Below are 25,047 nucleotides of genomic sequence, written 5' to 3'. Positions count from 1 at the left end.
TTCCAGTTCACACCAGGAGCCGCACACATTTAAATACCAGCTTTTCCACCTATGAAGTGAAAGTGATGATATTAAGGCAAAAGGTTGTGTCTTAGTTATTCTTCTTGCTGTTGTGTTAAAATTCCCTGACCCCAAAAAACCAACAACAGCAACAACAACAACGACTTGAGGAAGGAAGAGTGTATTCGGCTCACAGGTTGAAGATGTGGGCCATCATTGCAGGGAAGTCACAGAGGCAGGAGTTTGGGACACATTCCACCCACAGTCAGGGAGCAGGGAGTGATGCATGCAGGGCTTAGCTCACTTTCTCCATTTTATACCATCCAGGATTCCTGGCCAAGGAATGGTATCGCCTACGGTGGGAAGATCTTTCCTCATCCGTTAGCTTAGTTAAAATGATTCCCCAGAGGTAGCCTCAGGTGCCCATGTCCCAAATGACATGTCTTCAAGTTGACAGTCAAGATCAGCCATCCTAGGTACTTAGTGGGTTTGTTTGTTTGTTCTTAGGAACAAAGATACCGAGGCACTGGAGTAACCCTCCTGAAGAGCAGAACTGAAAAATAGTAATTGCATCCTGATCTCAGACTCCCTCCACTGAAGCCTGCCTGGTAAGGACCGGAAGTAAGTCTCTGAGAATTTGCAGAGAGAAGACACAGAGAGAGCTTGGGGGCTGGTCTGTTTCCTCTGCAGGAGAATGAGTTGACTCCTGTTGCGGGATATTTGTACACTGTGTGAAGATGTATGGCAGTGACTGGTGTAATAAAAACGTAACGACTAATAGCTAGGCAGGAAGTATAAGGTGGGACTTCCGGACAGACAAAGCTCTGGAAGGAAGAAAGGTGGAGTCGTCAGCAAGGAAGCAGGAGGTGCAAGATGGAAGAGAGGTTTCTGTGTTGTTATTTGTGATCAGCTGAAAGATAGTCTGGTTGCAGACTCCCTTTGGGCCTTTGGGTGTGGTATGAAGTGAATAAAGCGGCCTTGACTCTGGCATCCTCTTCTACTTACATTTCCCCAGCAACTGAAGCCCCATCAAGTTTTGTGCTTTTGTTTTTTTTTAAAGACAGTTAAAGAAGTTTTGTGCTTTTTAAAATGCGGAAGCCCCTAGATCTTAGGCATGCTCTCTGTAAGTAAACACATTTACTTATATAGGCAGCAGGTACTCACCATATATGAAGTCTTGGCTGATCTTTGCTGGGAAAATGGGCTACAGCAGGGACCAAACCTTGAATCTAGTATGGATAGGATAGTAAGATAGAAAGAGTAAGGGATGATGTGAAGGCCCTTATTCTTTCCAGAGAGACATCTGGTGGAGAACTCTTCTCAGAATATGCCCCTTTCAGTGCTGTGGGGATTGGAAGAGCGGGGAGAGAGTGTCCCTTCTCACCTTCCTTCTTTCTGTCCCTCACACACTTTGGTTCTGTTCCATTGTCAATCACAGTCCTGAGGACGATGTTAGGGTGTGTCTTTCTCTGTTCTCCCCACCTTTCATTTGAGACCACGTTTCTTATAGAACTTGAAGCATGCTGATTGGCTAGCCTGACTGTCCATCAAGCTCCCTGTGTCTGCCTGTCTCCACCAATTGTTGGCATTATTGGGCTAATATTGCCACACCCATATTTTTACATGTGTGCTGGATACCTGAATTCATATCCTCATCCTTGGTCACCCAGTAAGCACTTTACCCTACTGAGCCATCTCCCCAGTCCTCCGGATGATGTCTAAAACCCAACTCAATCATCAGTAAAAGAGCCTCTATATATCAGTAAAAGATATATAGAGGAAAACCCCCATATCTTGACCTTGATTCCCCCAGTTTTCATAAATGGTTTGGAAAACGACATGAAACATAGGTGTATTTGATGTGCAGATAGCACAAAGCTTTGAAGACTCAACAATACAAAACCTAGAGTCAAAATCTAAAATGTTTCCCACAAGCTGTGCCCAAACTAAGGAGACGGAACGCAGTCAGGCTGACCAAATGCGCTGCCATTGTGTTATTTGTTTTAATTTGTTGCACGTGTCTTTGGCAGGAGGCACCCCATTTCTACAGCACTTCATGCAGAAGATACCCAGTTGATGCAGTCGACCTACAGTGTGTGCCCCGTTTCCATGGCACTTCAAGCAGAAGATACCCAGTTGATGCAGTCGACCTACAGTGTAACGTGAACAAAGGGTTTCAAGCTGCTGCCAAACAAGATCATATGCATTCAGGCCACGTTTAGTGAAGGCACTTAGTCTTTGTTTGTGAAATTGTATTCTGTGAGGTTTTAATATTTCCTGAAATGGAAAGAATGACATTTTATGGTCAATGGTGCTTTGGAAATCTGTGCCACACAAAATTTCAGTGTTGGTTAAGGTGCTCAGTAGATGGGAAAAAAAATAGTCTACAAATTATCCTCAACCCGTTGATCACAAAAAATTTTCTCTGAAGAACAATGGCACTGGGTTTTGATCCTACTGCACGTACTGGCTTTGTGGGAGCCTGGTCTGTTTGGATGCTCACCTTACTAGACCTGGAAGGAGGTGGGAGGTCCTTGGACTTCCCATAGGGCAGGGAACCCGGTCTGCTCTTCAGGCTGATGAGAGAGGGGGAGTTGATTGGGGGAGGGGGAGGGACATGGGAGGCGGTGGCAGGGAAGAGACAGAAATCTTTAATAAACAAACAAACAAATAAATAAATAAAAAGAACTCTTCTGTCGGAATGTGATCTGACTGAAAAGCCACTGGACCGTTCCATCAAATTGCATTTTGAGGGTTCTGTTGAGTCTTGGTGCATATCCATCAAGCCACAAAAGATAATCCAGATAGGGGTTTAGACAGCAGGTCATCTGAGGGGAAGCTGGAGATGTGTTTAGGTATTCAGGAGGAAGATGAGAGATACAGGAGGAGACAACTGTCATTTTAGACATTTGTGGAGGCAGAACTAGCCCAGTGGGCAGATATTTCAGGAAATTCCTTTGGAAATAACAGAGGGCATTTCTTGTTGCTGGCACTGTGCACCTCACGTTAGACCTAATATAGTTCTCCCTGGAAAGTGGTTGGTTGTGAGGAACTCAAGATGGGAACTGTGGCTAGAAGTTCCTGAAGATCTCAACAAACCATAAGTTTTCCAAGCCCAGATGTGGCTGCTTGAAGCCCTGTCTAGACATTATCTTTGGTTGATATGATGCCAAGGCTTATACAACTCTCAAAATAAAATTGGATTAAACATTACAGTGTTGTTAACTAAAATATAAAATTTAATTTTTTAAGAAAGAAAAGACATTTCTCTTAACTGGAGCTGTCCATCCCCATAAAAATGTGTACACCTATCTTAACCCGAGAAAACTGTCAAGAAACCCAAGAGAAAAATCCTTGTTTGAAAGGACCTGGAACCAGCTGCTTCGTATCACTGTTCGATTGTGAAATATGTCACATGGCATGCCTTCATCTGTCCCCTTTCACACAAAGTTCAACCAGTGCTGGATGTCACACTGAGGTCAGGGGCCATCGCGAGGCCCAGACTCTCCAGTGAGCTCTCTTCCTTCTTCCTATCACACAGCTGGAGTCACTAGGACCTCTGGTGGCCCTGACATGGACAACATGGCACCTTCTTATTCAGACAAAGAAAAACTTTGGGCTAGTGCCTCATGTGACCCCTTCTACTCCCTTGCAGGTCTGGGAGCACATGGCCTCTCGTTCAGTCTCACAGCCTGTCAGGAAGATCCCAGCCCCACTGTGCTTAACTTTTTAGGTTTGTAAGGCAGGGTAGGCTGTGGGTTGAGAATCTCGCTCTGAAATGCCTGTCTGGGCATTGAATTCCTTTTTAGTTGGGCTTCATTGCGCTTTTTTGTTGCTCATCTGAGGCTAGGAGAAGAGAGGAAAGTATTTGCTGAAGGCATGCTACAGGAATGAACACGGGTGACAAGAGGCGCTTGTGATGGATAACACACAGAGCATGCTGGGTTCCAACCCTGTCGTCCACAGTGATGGAGGTTGGCTATTGATAGCAATGCTTATGTTTCCTGAGGGCGAGGATGAGGCAGCCTCAGAGTGCTGGTTAGTGTCCACTCTCCAGGTTCCTAAGAGCCTTAGGGCCCTCGCCAAGTGACTGGGTGTCAGCTCTCCCATTTATAGACCAGAAAACAAGAGCTGAGGGGAGTTAAAGGCATGCCAGGAACTCTGGTGCTACTCTGGTGCTCAGCTCTGAGTTTTTCCTAGCAAATGTTCTGCCTTTTCAAGGGGGGCAGTTTCATCAAAGTCTTATGATTTACACTACAGAAAGGCTCCAAGAATTTAGACATAGAAAATTCCAGGTCAGTCAAAGCTATATCTGAGAGTTGTAGAAACAGCACTGTCTTTGGAGATGCTTGGATATACTACAGGATGGTGGCTAAGGATACAAGCATGGGAACAGGTCTTAGCTTTGTTACCAGCTGTATGAACATGGATTAGATCACAGCTTCTTAGAGAATCTTTTCATCCTCTAGAATGTGGGGAGCCAATGTCTAATGTAGTTGGCTTTTTTTTTTAACTTGGGGAGCCTGCCACCCAATAAACACATGAAGATTATTCTTGTTTATGAATGCTTGGCCTTAGTTTGGTTTGACTTATTTCTTGCCATCTTTATTTAATTTAAATTATCCCATCTACTTTTTACCTTTCTTTCCTTCTTGCTTCATGGCTGATTGTGTGGCTGGGTGGCAGGCCCCTGGAATCCTCCTCCTCCTTTTTTCTTGCTCTTCCTTTTCTTCTCCTATTTATTCTCTCTGCCTGGCAGCCACACCTATTTCTCTCTCCTGCCTAACTACTGGCCATCTAACTCTTTATTAGACCAATCAGGTGTTTTAGACAGGCAAAGGAACACAGATTTACAGAGTTGAGTAAATGCAATAAAAAAGCAATGCAACACATCTTTGCATTATTAAATAATTATTCCCCAGCATAAATGAATGTAACTCATCTTAAACTAATATTCCACAACAGTCTACCTTGCCTACGAGGCATCCACCAAGTAACCCATATAAAGTGTGTGAGTGTTACAGCACAGGGGTGGAGGTTCAGAGGCAGTGTGCAATAGAGTTTTGTCCTAGTTTCTTGAATGTCCATGGATTCAGACATGCTCTACAAGGCCAACTGTTAAGTTTAATAACTTAAAAAAAAATAGACTAAGAGGCAGCCTTAGCCTTTGGGCTTAATTCTGCACATATATTGGTTTTTAAAAGCAATAATAATGGTTTTAACTTAGATCACATCAAGCTATCATATCAAACACCTTGCATTATTAAGTAGAAATGATGATTTCTTTCTTTTTTTGAGACAGGGTCTCACTACGTAGCTTTGGCTGGCTTGGAATTTGCTGTCTTCCAAGCTGACCTCAGGGATCCACCTGCTTCTGACTTCCTAGATCTGGGGTTAATGGTGTGTGTCACTGCACCTGGCTGGACATGATCAGTTTTGTGGCCATCTCCATTATTGTCCCTTTGCCAGAGCTCCTGTGCTCTGGCTCATCCCATCGTTTCCTGCTAAGGACAGGGGAGCTGTTGGCTGGCCTGGGCAGTGAGGAGATGGGGAGCCAGATCGGAATATCAGTGCTTGATTGGTGCCATTATCGAATTACACACTGCTATGTAGATGGGCAACTGAGAGTGAAATTACTGGCATCCCTGGCTGTAACCTCTTACCAGCATAACACATACAATGTGAGTATCCATGAACTCAAGGCCTCTCCAAGCCACGGATGCTCTATAGGGTGAGAATAAGTCTGCCACATTCCTTTGGTGAATGGTCTCCAAATGATAGTTCTGCACAATACATAAGATAATCCTCCCCGCTTGGCCCCGGAGACCTGACCACTGGCCATGTCTTCTATACCCTTTTCCCCCTTCCCAAACTCAGATAGCCTGTTGCAATGGCCTCCCGGATTTCTAATCATCTGATCAAAACACGTCTTTATGGAAAGCTTTTAAAGGCTTGTCCCCTTTACCTCTGGTGGAGATCCAAACTGTTTAGCCTATTTAAAGTTCTTCAGAAACTGGACTCTTCCTAGTCTTCCAGCCATCATGCATTCCCACTAATCTCCCGAGACACAAAGCTGGAGCCACTTCAAAGGGCGACAAATGTTTCAACACACTTACCCATGGGTAGACTTCCTGTACGTCAGGAGACCTCTCCCCGCTTATAGAATCTGTGGGAAATGGAAAGAGATGGGGTCCTAGGCCTTCCGCCTCATTCTCATGCCACCAGCAATCTTTTCACAGCGTTGACTCCTGTTGATTGGCCATGCCTGGCTTCCTTAGTGTTTGCTCTGGGTTCTTTGCATGTTTTCTATGTACAGGGCCACATTGAGCCAAGATACCTGGACTGTGAACACCATGAGAGAGAAGGGTGGGCATGGAGGACACTGGGCTTCCAGGCATGACTGGGGATGAATTACAACCTCGTCAGGCAGGGAGGAGGGAGCTGTGTGGCCTTCTCCTGTGACTAATGAGGAATGGTACTGCCTGGGGCCTAAAGATGTGGATCTGTGAGTAATAGAATCTTCGATTGTTATGATCACTATAATTCTGCGAACATTTATCGGAAGTTGTCATATCCAGGCCACCATTTCATCTTCAGCAGCACGCTGTTATAATACTCACTTCGTGGAGGAAGAAATTGAAACCCAGAGATGTCAAGGCACTTGACTGGGGTTTAAATCCAGACCCCAGGCAGATGCTTTTAGTTACTAAACAGACTGACTCCTGCTTTGGAGGGTAGTGAGCTCCTTGATTAAAAGATGCTCTTGCTGGGGGTGCAATAGGGAAACGGAGGGGAGGGCGATGGAGATAAAAATGTATTGATTGAGTAGCAGCATTGAAGCGAGCCCTGTTTAAAACAAAGCAAGCTCCAGTGCTATGGAGCTGGAGGGAAGATTTAAGCGGCCTCCTACAGGTGTGCATGTGAGTGTGAAAGTCATAGGACTTAGGATAGCAACCCGCAGTCAAAGCAGGAGCCGTGCTTGGTGGCTGATCTGTCAGCTGATGTCCCTCCACTATGCCAGGCCCTGCGTCAGGGTTCATTTTACCAGTTTCTCCTCTTGACATTGTGTGTGCAGGCAGGAGAGACTTTCTGTGTGTCTCAGAGTAGTCTACAAGTCTCTCGTTCAGACTCAAGAAGGAGAGGTAGGTAGCAGTCTGGAAACAGCTGGCTGGGAGAACTCTGGGGATCGCTGGTCACGTGTTTGTACGACTTGGCTACATCTGTCCACACTAAGCCATCTCCTGCTTTGCTCTGTAGAGCAGGGGTTCTTAATCTGGGAGTCACGACCCCTTTGGAGGGTTGAACGACCCTTTCATAGGAGTCACACATCAGACAGCCTGACTGTCAGATATTTACATTATGAGTCATAACAGTAGCGAAATTACAGTTATAAAGAAGCAATAAAAATGCTATGGAGGTCAGCACAGCATGAAGAACTGTGTTAGAGGGTTGCAGCATCGGGAAGGTTGAGAACCACTGATCCTAGGGCAAAGGCTTCGGGACTCACTTATACTAAGTATGGTTATATCTAGGGGGGTGGGATGGGTTTTCCTTCATGTTTCAATACAGATATGCTTACAGAGAGGAGGTAAGTGGGAGGACCTAGTGCCTAATGCTTCTAACACAGATGCACAAGTTAGCTGTGAGTCTTTCTGACTTGCTTTCACTTGTATCTTCCAAAGCTTAATTGAACATGTCAAAAAGATGCATCTCCAGTAGACAGAAATAAGACTTTCCAAAGACTTGGCTCACGTCACCTTGTGGAGAGGTAACCACGGCAAGCCTAGGCCTCTGTGAAGGAGAAGCATTCCGGAAGCCCTTCATTCTATCTGGTTTTGAATTTAGGACATATTCACCCTTCATGTATGAACATCACTTTGTAGCCAGCCCTTATGAAGGGACAGGAGACTGACCCAGTATATTCAATATCTCTGATCATAATAACACCATGTGACGAAGCCACCAGGTTTCAGCAGCTCGAAAGAAAAAGGTTTCTATTTCTGGAGCCACACAACTGGAAATCAGTGTGTCTCAGCTAGCTTGCTCGTGTATCTGGGGCTTTGCTGGGTTCCCTAATTGAGGAAACTCTGACCATGTTTACCTTTCTAAGGTCAATGACAGAAAGCCAAGAAAGTCAGACTATACACGTAAGGCCACTGAGACCCGAGCACTGATCTGGTCCACCTTGCCTTGCAACCCATTGTGTCATCTAGAGCAAGTCACATGGCCAAACCCATCTCAGCACATGGAAGGAGAACGTCCCTGTTTCATTTCACTTTGCAGGTAACAGGGTAGGGACACACATTAGTAAGGACCCGTATTCAGCCATGGACTCCAGCATAGGCAGTATCAGAAGAACAAGTCTATGAAGTGCTACCCGAAGGCTTGCTGGGAGACCTTAAGATGGAACCTCAAAGAGAAGAATGAGCCAGCCAGGAAGAATCTGGATGAGGAAAGACCCAAAGTGGAACAGCACGTGGAGTCCTGTCAAGAGTACAGAGGACAAAAGGAACCTAGAGAAGATGAGTCTCAAAATCAAGGTCGGATAAGACAGGCTACACAGGTGAGAAGTACTCTTCACTGAAGTGCTGGCTTAGCCTTCTTTCATGTGCAAGCTCTGTATCCCTCCTTGTGTGTATGTGACCATTTCCTGAGTCACATTCAGTGCTTGGCACAAAGTAGGCACCTGACACATGTTTGTGAACATACAGTGTAATATGCTTAGAAGACAAACTCATGCATGATGCTGGTCCTTTTCCCTGGCTGCTCAAACTTCACTTGTTATCAGTCTCCTGCTATGTGCTGTGTGTGTGCAAGGTGATGCTCCCTTCAAGGAGCTTGGGCTCTGGATTGAACGCCCTGGTCCCTTTCATGTTTCACGCAACATTTCCTGATTAAGTTGTGTGCTGGCTATATTTGCGTCAACTTGACCCAAACTGTAGTCACCTGAGAGGAAGGAGATTCAGTAGAGAAAATGCCTCCATAACATTGGGCTGTAGAGTATTTTCTTTATTCTTTTTTTTTTTTTTTTTTTTGGTTTTTCGAGACAGGGTTTCTCTGTGGTTTTGGAGCCTGTCCTGGAACTAGCTCTTGTAGACCAGGCTGGTCTCGAACTCACAGAGATCCGCCTGCCTCTGCCTCCCGAGTGCTGGGATTAAAGGCGTGCGCCACCACCGCCCGGCATTTTCTTTATTCTTGATTGATGGGAGAGGGCCTGGGTTGGTGGTCCTGAGTTCTATAAGAAAGCAGACTGAGCAAGCCACTAAGCAGCACCCTTCCATGGCCTCTGCATCAGCTCCTCCCTCCAGGTTCCTGCCCTGCTTGAGTTCCTGTCTTGACTTCCTTTGATGATGAACAGTGATATGGAAGTGTAAGCCACATAAACCCTGTCCTCCTAACTTGCTCTTTGGTCGTGGTGTTTTGTCACAGCAGTAGAAACCCTTACAAAAATGAGTTACTTCCAAAGAATCCTGTGAAAGCTTATATTGCTTCCCTGATCTCAAATGTCCATTTTCCTGGAATGTTTTTCCAAGGTGCAGAGACCTTTAATATGTGTTCTTTTGGTTGTCCCGGGGTTCACTGTGAGGGTAGAATTCAGCTGGAAAGACAAAGGACAGAGTTTCTTCCCAAGGTGCCCAACGGCACACGCATCTTCTGATCCCAGGCATTCCTACAGTGGTGGCTCTAAACTAAAAGAGGATAAGGTGTGTCTGACACCTGGCAGGTGAGTCCACAGCTTGAATAGCCTCCTGCAAAGTGATGTGCTGTCGCAGGAAAACTGGACTGAGATCCAAGATGCAGGCTGAAGCCATACATCTGGATAAATAATGTTAAAGCATGGCCTCTCTGCTACCGCATATGTGAAGTGAGTGGGCTTGACTTGGTGGTCTCTAAGGTCCTCCCCAGTTTCGATCATCTCTAACTCAATAATGAGACCACTAAAGCGTTCCAAGTCAGAACAGCCTTGTTGGAATTCACTCGGCAAGCTTTCTGTGACACCATCGGTGGTGTCATCAATATCTTTATCATTGGCACTGTCGTTTTGGTGCAATGGCCTAATTTCTCTAAAGCGCTCCCTCATAAAGCTATTAGATCAATGGACCCATATGCACAAACACATAGAATATGTTTTAGTGGATTTCCACTACCCAGTTGATTTGCACAGCGGCACAGAGCCTGCGTGAGCATACCAAATAGAGTTCATGCCGGGGAAACTCATTGAGAGTTGCATGTAGAACCAGTGATAGCTTGGCTGTCATCATTCATAGGCACTGTGAGAAGCCCAGGTTGATTACATTTCAGGTTGATTTATACACACTGCCAGGTGCCCTGGTCCCTCTGGCTAAACCATTCATTAGTGTTCTGCCTGCATGATTCCCGAGGAGTGGAGGGTGAGGCTCAAGTGAGGCAGGTCTGAACTTAATATCCTTGACTTTCCCCTGGGGCTGATGAGTACCTGAACTGCTAAGAAGGCTGGAGTTCTATCTACCCTTCTGCAGAACTCTGCATATGGCCTAAGAGTAGCCCTTTCTTGTAAAGCCCAACTTTCCAGCATCAGCAATCACCAGCTCTACAAGGAAGGTTTCTTTTCTGCATCTCTCCGCCTTTGCTTGGCAGTAAAAATTGCCTTGAATGTAAGTCCAACTATCATTTCAAGCCATAACCTTGTCATGGGAAGATATATAAACCGGTATAGCCTAAGCATGCTGGCTCCAGAGTGATGGTCTCAGCCTTCCTGCCGCACCTTCATAGCTGGTCAAGCTGCCAGGGAACCAAGGACCTCCAAGAAAACAGATCCTAAGTAGAGAGGGCTGCGTTCAGTGCAATCACGCACACAGCCCTCTCTCACCCGGGATTTCAGCAAACCACTGCATGTCATATGGATCATAAATTAAGCAAGAGCCACCCCACTACCCAGAGAAAGAGTGGTCTTTATCCCATAGCCTAAGTCCTGCTTTGTCTTGGTGGCACTGAAATTTAGCACCCTGCCCATGGTTGGGGCTAATAAATGCTTTGCCCAAGGAGTGATTCCATTCCTTCCTCCTCCTTCTCCTTTTGCCCTCTTCCTCCTCTTCTTTCCTCTCTTTTCCTTCTTTAAAACCTAATGCAACCTAAAGACCTTAAATATACCAAAATATCATCACATGTATGATAATAGATTTGGCCTCAAGGTCTAAAGAAGAAATGCTATATCCCTAGATATCTGTACAGGAAAAGACCTTACAGCAGTGGTCCTCAACCTTTGGGTCATGAACAATTTGGGGTTTGCATATTAGATATCCTGCATATCAGATATTTACATTATGATTCATAACAGTAGCAAAATCACAGTTAGTAGCAACAGCAACAGGAAGGTTGAGAAACACTGTCTTAAAGTGTGGTAGATGGTTTGCCTTAAAGTGGCAACACACGAGATGTTGCTGATTATTACAAAGAATAATCACATATTTGTAGATTTAAATTTTATTTATTTTGTGTCTGTAGGTGTTCTGCCTGTATGTCTGTGCATCACGTGTGCACCTGGTGTCTGTGGGGGGCAGAAGAGGGCACACATCTCCTAGGACCGAAGTTATAGACAATTGTGAATCACCATGGAGGGGCTTGGAATTGACTGAACTACTCTGGGAGAACAGCCAGTCCTCTTAACAACAGGGCCGACTCTCTGGCCTCCATGTTTATAATTTTTGAACAATTTTTATGTTCACTGATTTATTATTATCTTTGCCATTCTGTTCTACCATTGTAATATGTCTTTTTAAAATTAATTAATTTATTTTTCATGCCAACTGCAGTTTACCCTTCCTCTTCTCCTCCCAGTCCCTCCTTCACTCCCCTCTGCCCCTCCACTCACTCCTGTTTCTGTTTAGAAAGAGACAGGCCTCCCACAGGTATCAACTAAGCATGGCATATCAAGTTGCAGTAAGACTAAGCACCTCCCCTTGTATTTAGGCTGGGCAAGCCAATCCAATATGAGGTCTAGGTTCCCAAGAGCCAGCCAAAGCACTAGGGAGAGCCCCTGCTCCCATTGTTAGGAGTCCCATAAATAGACCAAGCCACACAACTGTCACATGTTGGAAAGGGCTTGGGTCAGTCTCATACAGGCTCCCTGCTTGTCAGTTCAGGCTCCACGAACCCCTATGAGCCCAGGTTAGTTGTTTCTCTGGGTTTTCTTGTGATGTCCTTGACTCCTCTGGTTCCTACGATCCTTCCCCCCTCTCTTCAGCAGGACTCTCCCAGCTCGGGCTTCTGTTTGGCTGTGGGTCTCTTCATCCGTTTCCATTCGCTACGGTGTGAAGGCTCTCTGACGACAATTGGGGTAGTCACCAATCTGACGACAGCAGATGGCAAGTTCAGGCTACACATCCATAGCTGCTAGGAGTTTTAGCTGGGATCATCTTTGTAGATTTGTGGGCGTTTCCCTTGCATGAGGCATCTACCTGACCCTGAAAAGCTCCCCGTTTTTAGTCATCTCTTTCAAGTCCCCTCCCTTCCACCAGTAATATAGGTCTTGATGCCACTGGCTTGGTCCACAAGTATAGTTTTAGAGAATTGAAGTGGTGGGGATATCATTTTCCTATTTGTGACATTTAGATGGCAATCTGCAGGTGGATGTTTGATGCAGATGGTTTTTTTTTTTTTTTTTTTTGATGCAGATGGTTTTATATCAAGTTAACTAGTCTGAGAGAGCCCTGGCTGACTTCTCATGGTCCACACTCTCAGCCATTGCATTTATTCCCCCAAGTCCACACATCACTGGGGCAACTCCAAGATGGCCTGTGCCCTGCTGGCCTCCCATGATGCCCTCAATCTCCTTCCAGACTGAACGCTGGATATCAGAGGGTGAGGCCACCACCAGGCTTTCTTAGTCTCCCTCCCTTTGCTTTTGTCGTTCTAGGACACAAGACCAGCAGAGACCTGGGGCAGGTAGGGTGGACAGAGGTCAGGGTGAAGGTCAGAGTTCTACATAGCTAAACACTAAAGATTAGCCATGAACATGTGATGGAAACATTGCTGAGGAAAGGCAAGATTCCAATCACCCAGCAAAGCAGAGCGGGTCAGGGAACCCAGGGATCGGGTTGTCTGGAGGTGTTGCTCACACAGAGCATACCAAAGTGTGCCAAAGGAAGCAAGTGACTCTCACAAAGAAAGTAACCCCCTTCTTTTTTTCCCGTCTTGTATAAAAATTCAGTCGTCAAAAAGAACCTTCTAGATTTCAGATGAGGCTCAGAGCAGGGCAGTCAGCAATGAATGTAAATAGCACGGCCTTCCTGCTGTCACTGTGCTGGGCTAGAGAAATGATCTTAGCCTCCAGGGTGTTTCTACAGTGAAATGCATGTATTTATAATAGGGAAAAAGAAGGAAGGATGCAGTGGGCTTTGGGTAGCTGAAAGCGGGCCAGCTCTGTCTGCCTTCAGGGAGGAGAATTGCTGGGTGCCTAGTTCTCATTGAGATCTGGAGTCAAAGTCTACTGGGGTCTGTAGCCTCAGGTTCCAAGTGAGGTCTCTTCTCTAGTATCCTAAGTAGAGAGGAACACAAAATCTAGCAGGACTGGAGCAAGGAGTGCCTATGAAAAGATAGACTAGCTGCATGCATGTGTCTTGGTTTATTAGTCTGCAAAATGCACCCCAGAATGCCTACATCACTGGGTCATTATAAAGATTAAATAATGCCAGCAAACTGTAGACACTCAATAAATGAGGTTCTAATTCCCCCCCTTAAGTAGCACAAATATTTTATGACCATTGTTTTTTATTTTTGTCTCGAGAGTGACCCTGAAATACCCAAGGTCTAGAATTGTATTTTCTTCCCCACCACACGCCCTCTCTGAACACATCAAGTCCTCTCGTGTGTGTGGCCTCAGGGGACCGCCCCAGTCTACATGCAGACACTCAGCTCCAGGGACCTCTGAGAAGCATCGGTCTCCGTGTAAAAACAGCTTCTGAGTCAAAGAGAAAGACTTTACTTTCTGCTTACCCCTGCTTCCTCTGCTTTAGACACGGTGTGTTTATCCATCAGAGCCTTAGCCTGCCAATCAGGAGTTTTTGGGATAATTGACTCAGTAAAACTGGGAGACTCACAACTGACAAACAGTTGCTCCAAGAATGAGTTGTGACTTAATAATAATGGCCTGGCAAGAAGTGTGGCCTAGAGTTTAGCTGATCCCCTGGGACTTCTGTTGTGATGAGGGTTCTCTGTCTTGACTGGCTGCTTGTGGGCTTGGCTGATTACCATGTGGTGTTCTCTTGGCCCTGGAATGATGAAAACAGTTTGGGCTGTATCTGTTCATCTCCTCCCTGGTCCAGCTAGCCAGCTGTCCACCTGAAGACATTTACCTACCAAGTGCCCCCAATAGGTCAGACAGCAGGGTAGGAACCAGGTAAGGCACTAAAGACACAGAACTCTCTCTCTCTCTCTCTGGTGGATGAGAACTGACTAAAGTCATCTCTAGATGACTGACAAGTGGGATGACCCGTGAATACTCAGAGAACTGTGGAAGACATTGCTGGACCGTGATACTGAGTCTGAAGGGAAAGAGACAGTGGCTAAGGGAAAATGCCATTCTGGAAGTAATGGGGACAGGGCCCCAGAGAGCAGTTGGCTTAGAGGCGTGGGTCATGAGCTCTGATGCTGCTCAGAGACCCCCTCACCGGCAGCAAAGGCAGGGTGTCAGCAGGGTGAATTGGGGCAAATCTCTGCCTTGCTTGCAATTTAAGACACTTTGCTCAAATGACTCAGCCATTCTGGAGCTCTCAGCCTTGTCAGTGAAGCGGTAACAGGAATGCTGACCTCATGGAGCTCCTGTTAAGTCTGGAAGACGCGTCTGCCAACAGTTCAAGCAAATGGCACCTAACTGTGAGGCCATCATTTCTCTGCAGGAGGGCACCTTCCTCCCGGTTGTGGCATGGTTGAGCCTGGTCCGCTGCTAACGCTAGATGGCGCGCTGTCCACACACAAGGGTTCTTTGATGCCTGTGGACTAGGCAGGGGGAAGCTAGTTAATTAGCTGGGGAGCCTAACTAGACTCACTTTGCCTGCCTTGACTCTTTTCTCCTGTTTAGGTTTTACTTGATGAGCAGTGATGGAGAGCCTGTCTTTGTTTCCGGAAAAGAGAAAACAGCGAGTTACTCATTCTGCTCATAGCCACCTTGAGTCCCAGGGTTGACCGGAGTGCTGAGTGCACATTTAGAGTTTATGATTCTAATAAGTTATTTAAAGACATCCGGGCGAACCCTATCATTTTATTTTTATTTGATTTTTAACTAACAAGCACAATAACATATTTCTTTATAGCATTTTTATAAATGCTTCTCATTTGGGTTGATTCTAGGTACCTACTTCTTTACCCCAATCTCCCTGATCCCACTCCCCACTTGTACCCTTTCTCCCTCAAGAATTATACTTTACACTTTCATGTTTCGTGTTTTATATACCCTTCCTGAATCCTGTAATTTAAAACAAAATTACACACACACACACGCACACAGAGAGAGAGAGAGAGAGAGAGAGAGAGAGAGAGAGAGAGAGAGAGAGAGAGAGAGAGAGCGTGTATGGAGTCCAGAGGCCCTAGGCCTTGGTTGAGCGGACATACCTTCTGAGGACATTCCCTCTTTGGCATTTTTTTTTTTAAAAAAAACACATCCTAAATTCTTCCTCCAAAGAGGGTTAACTACTTGGGTGAAGTTCCAGAGCGCCTCACTTTCAGGTTGCAAGCCACACTCTCATCTAGTGGGAAATGGGCCATCCTGGGCAAGATTTAGGCTGAGAGGAGGCTTAAATATTGAGCTGTGGTCCTAGCATCCAACTATGCAGACCAGTGTGTTTATCAGCAGCAATAGCCTGGCTGAGGCAACACGGACAGCCCAAGCAGCAGCAGCAGGAGCAGGAGCAGTAGGAGCAGTAGCAGGAGGAGCAGCAGCAGCAGCAGGAACAGCAGCAGCAGCAGGAACAGCAGCAGCAGCAGGAACAGCAGCAGCAGCAGGAACAGCAGCAGCAGGAACAGCAGCAGCAGGAACAGCAGCAGCAGCAGGAGCAGCAGCAGCAGGAACAGCAGCAGCAGCAGCAGCATGGGTATAGTCTGAAAGACTCAGCGTCAGCACTGTTTCATTAGTTCACTTGGCCTTGCATACAGTTGGAAAAGCAGACTTGTGGCATAACTGACCTGGGAACTAGCAAGTGCTCTTGTCCTGTGCTGCTGCCAGCTTCCCCGGAGCAGCTTGCTTGGTTGACTTTGAAGAACTTTCCTTTTCTGGCTCTTAGATTACTTGACAAAGGAGGACGGGTGGGCACACATTGTTGAGAGTGCCCTGGCTGAGGGCTCATGCTGAGAGAACTGGAGTAGTTTCCGGGTGCAGAAGCCTTCTCTCACATTGTCATTGTCCCTTGGCTGGACCAGAGGGGACTGAGCTCAGAATAACCTCCTGCTGTCTCCCACACGAACTAATGACCATGAAGCTGCGCTGGCAGGATGGCTTGGAAATGTTCTCAAGCTGGCTATGTGGGCCTATTCATGGAAGCAAGTCCTTTCTGTGAAGTGTGAAGCATTTGTGCATGTGTGTATCTGTGTGCATGTGTGTGCGTGCATGTACACATGAACATGTGCATTTGTGCATGTGTGTATATACAAGACTGATACTCAGACTTCCAGAGGCGATTATTTTGTCAGCTATGACCCAACTCAGAGGCTAGGAGTTTTGAATCCTGTGAGTTGGAAAGCTGGGGTCCCCAGAGGATAAAAATGATCTAGGATTAGGCTGGTGAAACAGGAAACACGTTGACTAGACCCATGCTTGTGTCTCTTACGCTACCACTGAGTTTGTGGCTGTGACCTTAGTGAAATCATTTAGCTTTTGAGTCTTAGGATACTAGACTTCTGAGCTGGGGTGCTGTCTCCTGCTTCACAAGAGTGGAAGAGTAGGATAGGGGGAGCGGAAGACCTCTGTAATTTCTACCGGGGCTGGAAGTGACTGTCTGGTGGACCTGGCATAACATATACACCTTCACAAAGGCTCTTAGATTCTCCAGGAACTAAGATAAGCAAATAAGGAGGCTAGTTAGTGCACAGTGCAAAACCAATGGCTGTAAGAGAGGGAAGCACATATGTGCGAACGCAGATAGGAAAGGATGAAGGAACAGAACAGGCATTGCATATTCATGACTCACACTAAATATACATGAGGCGCAAGAAGCACCAGATATTCAGGACACAGCAACCATGTACAAGATTCCAGGAGACACTCATTCAACTGGCCTTCATGGTGATGCCCCCAATGGTGTCTTTCATGTGAGACTCTAGAAATGTAGATGAATAGCCAAGACCTTCAGGAGACTAGTGGAGAAACTGATCTGCAGCCAGCTGTACTTGTCCTTTTTCTTTTTAATGCAGTATATATGTGATTGGCCTCCAGGTATCCTCTGTCATTAGGACCCCTGGGCAAACCTCAACTCAGTGCACATTACCTCGCCAGCAGCTGGAGTATCATGCCTCGCCAGGCATGGAAGTATCATATACCCTAGGATCCATGGATGCTTCTTCTCCCCTCTCACTCTCACAGTACTGAAAGAGGGTCTCCCACATCTCTTTACCCTTGCTTTTCATTACGGTTTGAATATCTATGTGATCTGAGCCACTTACCATGAGCCCTTTCCTTGGGTGACTGGGACAGCTCTCTGCTGGTAGATCTGGAGGCTTCCATGACAGCTGGATAATTTCCTTTAGTAGGACAGTTGGGCTAGGGAGGGGAGGAGAGCCAGAGCTGGAGCAGTAGAATTTTTAGCTTTAACTCTTTAGTTTGGCTCCTGAGATGTAGTTATGTATCTGTAGGGAGCTGAAGAGGACAGACATGCTGATTCTCAGTCCCCTATGCTAGCCTACCTCAAGGTCGACCATCTCCCAGCCAGAAAACAGAGCTCCTGACCATATGCTATGGATAGCTTCTTGGGGACCCTTCACCCACAAGTCTTGTCCTAAAGGCAAGGAGGTGAGTTCACGGGTGTCCAGCAGACTTACATTCTTTTTCTGCTAGCCTGACCCATAGTCCACAAGCGTTCAAACCCTCTTATTCTCTTGATGCTCCACGTGTCATCCACAAGAGGCCAATATCAGAGTGTCACTTAGGCAAGTCACCCAGATAATTTGTGTATTGATTACTTAGGCTCAAATAACAGAAGACACCATCGAATCATGCCAAATATGAGTAAGACTGGAAATATTTTTTCTTTCAATTTCTCCCACCATGTATAAACCTACATATATACATATATGTGCTATATGTAATTATACATAATAATTATATACCACATAATTATATCATATGGCGATATATTTGCTTTATTTTTAAATGGGAACATGGGTTCAAGTCTTTATCCCAGCATGTAGGGATAGAGGACTAGGATTTTTAGAGGCATGTAGCCTGGCTAAGGAAGGGGAAGTGTAAGAAAGTCATCGCAGACTAGCAGATGGAATCCATCTGGGGTTCTTAGATCAGCTTTGGGGGTGTTGAACAACTTCCTTTGTGAGCTAAAGGCTGGCCCAGAGAAAGAACGATGCTTTGGTGAAGAAGGAAGAGCACGAGAAAGTGAATTTAGATGGGAGGACTCACCAGGAGCACAGGTGGCTGTAATGACAAGTGGCTCGGCAAGCATATGATACAGAGTCTTGGAGACACTGTTCTAGTAGAAGAAATGTTGGCAGACAGAGCAATGAGAAGTTCAGGGAGTCAAGCGACCTGTAGGAAGAGACAGGTGCTTGTGATTTACTCTTGCTCTGTGTCTTCAAGGATGTTGGGCTCCAGAGGGATTTGATGGACATCTTTTCAAACAATCTGTATCTTCCCTATCTTATGGTCACACATCCCACTTAGCACCATCAAAGACCCAGACATTCTAATTATATGTAATAGGTGTTTTTCTTGTTTTTGTTGTTGCTTGTTTGTTTTGTTTTGAGACAGGATTTCTCTGTGTTTCTCTGGCTGTTTTGGAACGCACTTGTAGACCAGGCTGGCCTCAAACTCACAGAGATCCACCTGTCTCTGCCTCTCTGAATGCCAGGATTAAAGGCATGCACCACCACAACTCGGCTATGGATAATGTTTTAAAAGTATTGAAAAGTGTCCCATGCTTTCCTCTCCTGGCCACTGGCAGTCAAGAGTGACCCTAGGGAGGAAAAGAGAAAGAAGAGGAAGCAGACCAATTGGTTTCAAAGTAGCTGCTTGGCTGTGGCTCTTCCAGGCTCAGCTAGAAAGGCATTTTGGTTCTGTCCAACATGTGAAAAGAAAAAAGCAGAAGCTGGCACAGCGGATTCAGCCACTGAAATAAGTGGGACATTCAAGCAACACAGCAAGGTGCTGCCACGCTTTCTCACCCAGTTCAAAAGCCAGGAATGTGAGCGAGTTCTAAAAAAAAAAAAAAAAAAAAAAAACCTTTGCTAGGGTAATCCAGTGGTTCTCAACCTGTGGGTCACAACTCCCCACCCTGGAGTGGCATATCAGATATTTACATTACAATCATAACAGTAGAAAACTACAGTTATGAAGTAGAAACGGAAATAATTTTATGGTTGGGGTCACCACAACATGAGGAACTGCTTTAAAGGATCGCAGCACTAGGAAGGTGGAGAACTGTTGGTGTAATTTCACTGAACATCTGGGAGACTGTTGGACACAGGAGAGGTCTAGAACCTCTTATTTTTTGGTGGAAACCATCTCCACTTTAATGGGAGGTACCAGCTGGGAGAAAGACACCATATAGGACGTTGAATAGGGAGGTTTAACGTAATGATTCTAAGCCAGAACATTAGAGAAATTAGAGTATTGAGAGTTTAGGTTGTAAGAACGACATATTTGATGGCATTTGTAAGGGGCATCACTAGCCCACGACCAAGAAGTATTTCCTTTTTTCTACCCAGAGTGGTCCAGACTTAGTGGAGAGGTCACCACGGTGGTTCCCAAGCAGCAGACATGTCACTGTGGTACCTTGCTGCAGAACTTTCTGGAAATCTGCCTGAGGGCACCAAGGGACAGCTATTCATGGGAGGCATCCTACCAGACACACTCTCAGATTAAATGGCTCACTTTATAAAGTGTAATTCCCCCACAGAAAAATATTGAAAGGACTTGTATTCAAGGATGGAGATTTAATAAAATTAATCATTTTTACTGCTTCATTGGAGACATTCTTAAACGAAATAGACTTTTTTTTCTTCTTCTACTGCAAGCGTGTGGCAGTAAGACACAGTGGCTAGAAGCTGGGTCTGGTGCAATTGTCTTGATTTGTATTAAGGCCCCAACAGTTTTACCCACCATTGATTTGCATTGTCAACATAAATATCAATACTAGGAGAAAGGAAATGACATCTTAGACCTATTAATAAGACAGTTTGGATACCACAGTCCCTCCAGGTCTCATGTACTGGAAAGTAAAAGAATAAAAATCCAGACATTGTCTGGGCATGGTGGTGCATGCCTTTAATCCCAGCACTCTGGAGGTAGAGGCAGGAGGATCTCTGAGTCTGCGGCCATCCTGGTCTACAAAGCAAGTTCCAGGACAACCAGAGCTGTTACACAGAGAAACTCTGTCTAGAAAACCAAACCAAACAAACAAACATTCCAGCCATTGGGGTTCTGGCTTCAAACCCTGGGGTATTTTCACCAAACCTGTTTCATCACCAAGAAATAGCTTATCATTTCCTTGTCTGGATGCTTAATAATTGGAAAATAAAGTATTAAATCCAAATGTCATTTTTATTTGTGATGGAGACCAGACTGGAGCACGTCACATTAGATCTGCTAACAAAAGGGTCTTGGTAACGCTAAACCCAATCAAGCACAAAATACCAGGCCCGAGGAGAGGCTGAGGGAGGGGAAGGGAGGAGAAGTAGCTTAGAGAAGCAGAGCAGAACCGGTATGGATTGCTGCTGCTGACCCTAGGAGGAGGGAGGGCAGAGCTAAGCATGGCCACTTAAACCTGTCAAATAAGTGTCTCCACTCTCAAAAAATAGAGGACAGGGTAGAGAGTGATGGCTCGGTAGAAAAAGTGCTTGCCATACAAGCATGCAGACGTGCGTTGCCTCTCCCAGAGTCTTTGAGGAGGCTGGTACCACATGTCTGCAATTGTGGTGCGGTGGAGGAGGGACCCACGAAGCTTGCTTAACTACATGCTCCAGGTTCTTAAGGGACTTGGCTTCAAAAAACAAGGTGGATGGTACATGTAATTATTCAGCCACCCAAAAGGCTGTACTTCCGGGTCCTAAAGGCAGGCATATGTGAACGGACCCTTGGGAACATAGGGTTCCACATGACCCACGTGCATGCATGTGTGATTACCTCCATGTGTGATTCAACTAAAATCCTTGCGAGCATGTGTGGGTCACCCATCATCTGTGTCATCACTGTGTGACATAGTCACATCTTCCCCCTGTGTGCATGTGGCTAGGCAGAAAAGCTGGACGCACCATCTTTGTTCTCTCTCTGTACACCATTCCCAGGTCTGTGTGTACTTCATGTGTTCTCTTCTTTCTTGCGTCAGATCATTTCAGTACACACATACACACACACACACTGAGGAATTTCAACCTTTGGATAGTAGTACCAGAATCTTCATGTTCTTAAATTCTTTACCTGAGGTGCTTTTCCTCTACTTCACAGATAGATTCTCATCCTGCTCATCAAAATGGACTATTGCTCAGTGGTTCTCAACCTGTGGGTCAAGACTCCTTTGGCGGAGTTGAAAGACCCTTTCCCAGGGGTTACATATCAGATATTTACATTATGATTCATAACAGTAGCTAAGATCCAGCTATGAAGCAGCAATGAAATAATTTTATGGTTGGGGTCACCATATCTAGAGGAACTGTATTAAGCGTCCCAGCAATAGGAAGGGTGGGAACCACTGTGAGAGCAGATTTCTAGTCATTTCTTTTAGCATCCCTTCTCTCTTCTTTGCAACTTTATATGACTGAAAACAATATACCACGCTAGTTTGAATGGATACAACCTTCTGGTTTCAATCAACACCTCCACCCTTACTAATGGGCAGGGATGAGGTGGGGCAGAGAAACCGCCAGGGTCCAGTGGGAGCAAGATGGAACCTTCACAGTTCCAGGCTCAGGTGGTCAAGAATGGCCAGGTCAGGATACCCAGAAACGACCAGGTTCTAGTGAACTACACGGGTGCTGGTTAAATTTTGTCAACTTGACACAAATCTAGATATGTCTGAAGAGAATCTCAATTGAGTAACTGGCCCCACCAGACTGGTTTGTGGGCATGTCTGTGGGGCATTTTTCTTGCTTAGTAATATATCTGGGACTGTGGATGGTGCCATCCCTGCAGGGCTGGACCTGGGCTGTATAAGAAAGGTAGCTAAGCAAGCTAGGGCAAGCAATCCTACAAGCAAGACATCCTCCACGGATTCAGCTTCTGTTCCTGCCTCCATGCTCAACCCTTGAGCTCCTGCTCTGGCTTCCTTCAATGCTCTGTCACCTGTAAACAGAACCAAATAAATCTGTTCCTTCCTCAAATTGGCTGGGCCACGGTCTCTATCATTAGCAAAAGGCAGCAAACTAGAACGAGGTTCCAACCAAGCCTGTGTAATGTGCGCCAGGAATTCGGTCAGTCTCTCGCGGAGGACTCCTCCTGAGAATGACTGCATGTTTATATCTACCTGCTGGAAGAGTGGCCTCTGGGCACCTGGCTGAGTAAACAAATCATTAGATAGCTAAGCAGACTCACGGCCTGGGGACTGACCCACAGCGGAATGGGCCTTTCTGGTGATTGTATATTTGTGTTGGCAGATGAGCACTGACCCCACCCCCGTGGACAGCCCTCCCCTAGCACCAAGGAGCAGCTTTGGAAGATGTTGCAGCGGGCCTCTCATCCATCTGCTGCTGTGCATCATGACATCACCTTCCTCGTGTTAATACGTGGTGCTCTCCCGGCAGGTCCTGCGGTTCAGGTTTGTGGGTCACTTTATATTGACTGGACTTTGAGTGGCTGCTTCCCAGAGCCTTTCTCCCGGTCACTCCTGCAGCGTGCTTTACTCAGGGGAAGATCTCCTCCTAGGCAGTTAATCCCTAGCCCCCTATCTGGAGTGAGGCTTCCCAGGAGGCCCGATCAAAGAGCTTCCCATAACCTGTCCTTTTCTGAAAATGTCACATATATGAATTTCTTTAACTAACAGTTATTGCCTTGAACGTTGCTGGGTGCTTGTGGGGGTTTTAAAAATATTCTTCAAGCTGAAACCAACAGATAATATGTAGGGGCTTAAGCCGAAGGGGAGCATGAGGTTTTGAAATTGAAATTTTTTTCCACCGCTTACAATTTTTTTTAAGTAAGCAAACAATTAAATGGTGTCTAAAAACTCACCTTTAGAAGAAATAAAAGTTTAAAGATAAACCCAAGTCTTTATCTTCCAGTATATATACCCCCTAACTTTCCATATTTAACAGGTTTCCTTGGGGAATTGTCTGTTTACTCTACCTTGGCGCCTGAATTACTCACGGAAGCTTTTGCTTTCAGAGCTCACCCAGAAGTCAAGTGGTCTCTAGAGGAACCTGTCTGTTTTAAATATGGAGTCTTTTAAATGAATTAATTAGTAGGTTGTTTACATGTTTGAAGGATTCCTGGATGCTGACTGTGTTCTATTGGCGGTGTCCTACACCAGGATTACCCATAGTGTCTGTTACTTTTGCTTCAGCCATGAACAAAATATCTGAGAGGATATTGACTTAAAAGGAAGAAGAAATTATTGTGACTCCTGGGCAGTGGTGACGTATGCCTTTAATTCCAGCACTCGGGAGGCAGAGGCAGGCGGATCTCTGTGAGTTCGAGACCAGCCTGGTCTACAAGAGCTAGTTCCAGGACAGGCTCCAAAACCACAGAGAAACCCTGTCTCGAAAAACCAAAAAAAAAAAAATAAATAAATAAAAATAAAAATTAATAATTATTATGGCTCACGGTCTCAGGATGTCTAGTTTGTGGCTGTGCGGCTCCCCATGCTTAGGGAGTATGCCATTGTACTCCCAGTGTTTAGGGAGCATATCAAGGTGCTCCCCGTGCTTAGGGAGTAAATGACAATGCTCCCAGTGCTTAGGGAGCATATAGAGGTACTCCCCATGCTTAGGGAGTATGTGACGATGCTCCCAGTGCTTAGGGAGCATGGTGAGATGCTCCCCGTGCTTAAGAAGCATTTGGTGGTGTCAGTGCTGAGGGAGCATATCGAGATGCTCCCTATGCTTAGGGAGTGTATGGTGGTGCTCCCAGTGCTTAGGGAACATATTAAGGTGCTCCCCATGCTTAGGGAGCATATTGCAGTAGCAGGAACATGTAAGAAAGAAATTTTTGCCTCATGTTGGACAGAAAAGAAATGGAGAGAGAGAAAGACCTACTTCTTCCAGTGAGGCTCCATCCCTCCCAATTTCCAGAACCTCCCAACATAGCCCTACACATTGGGAACCAAGTGTTGCAAATAAGAGTGCATAGGGAAATATTTCATGTTCACCCCACCATGCCAGGGAAGGTTCTAAACACAGCTTCTTAGGTCCTATGGGTCACCTTCCACTCTGAACACATCACACTGTCACAGCCTGACACCTTTCTGGGGTTTCCAGAAAAGTTCATGTTGGTTGCATTTGAGAGAGATTTGTTCCCTGGGTATGCAGGATGCTACTTCAGTTCACTCAAAGCACCTTCAGCAAGTCTGATGGACAGATACACAAGCCAGTGCTTTAGAATTTACCAGACAACCCTTCTTTATGAATTCTTGTTCCTAACATCCATCTCCGGGATAAGGCCCCCATCACAGTCTCCAGGATGTGCCAAACTTTTAAGAGACAGTGATCTGTCTAGACACTGATTACCTTGACCCCTTGGAATAATGAAAACACTAAACAGTTTCTACATTTTTGCACAATTTGTCACTTTGTCCTCCAGGCTCCCACTTTCTCCCGGGCTCTCCAAACACGAGACAGGATCTGACAGTGCTCAGCCTGCTGATGGCACAGTGTGTGGTCGAGTACGGAGGAGCAAAAGGATGAGCGTTTGGTTTCGGGTGCGCG

This window comes from Alexandromys fortis, unplaced genomic scaffold, assembly GCF_014885135.2.
Source record: "Alexandromys fortis isolate MF-2015 unplaced genomic scaffold, M_Fortis_MF-2015_v1.1 scaffold_148, whole genome shotgun sequence".
Lineage (NCBI taxonomy): Eukaryota > Metazoa > Chordata > Mammalia > Rodentia > Cricetidae > Alexandromys > Alexandromys fortis.
The sequence above is the reverse complement of the archived record's forward strand: the minus strand, read 5'-3'. Positions refer to the sequence as shown.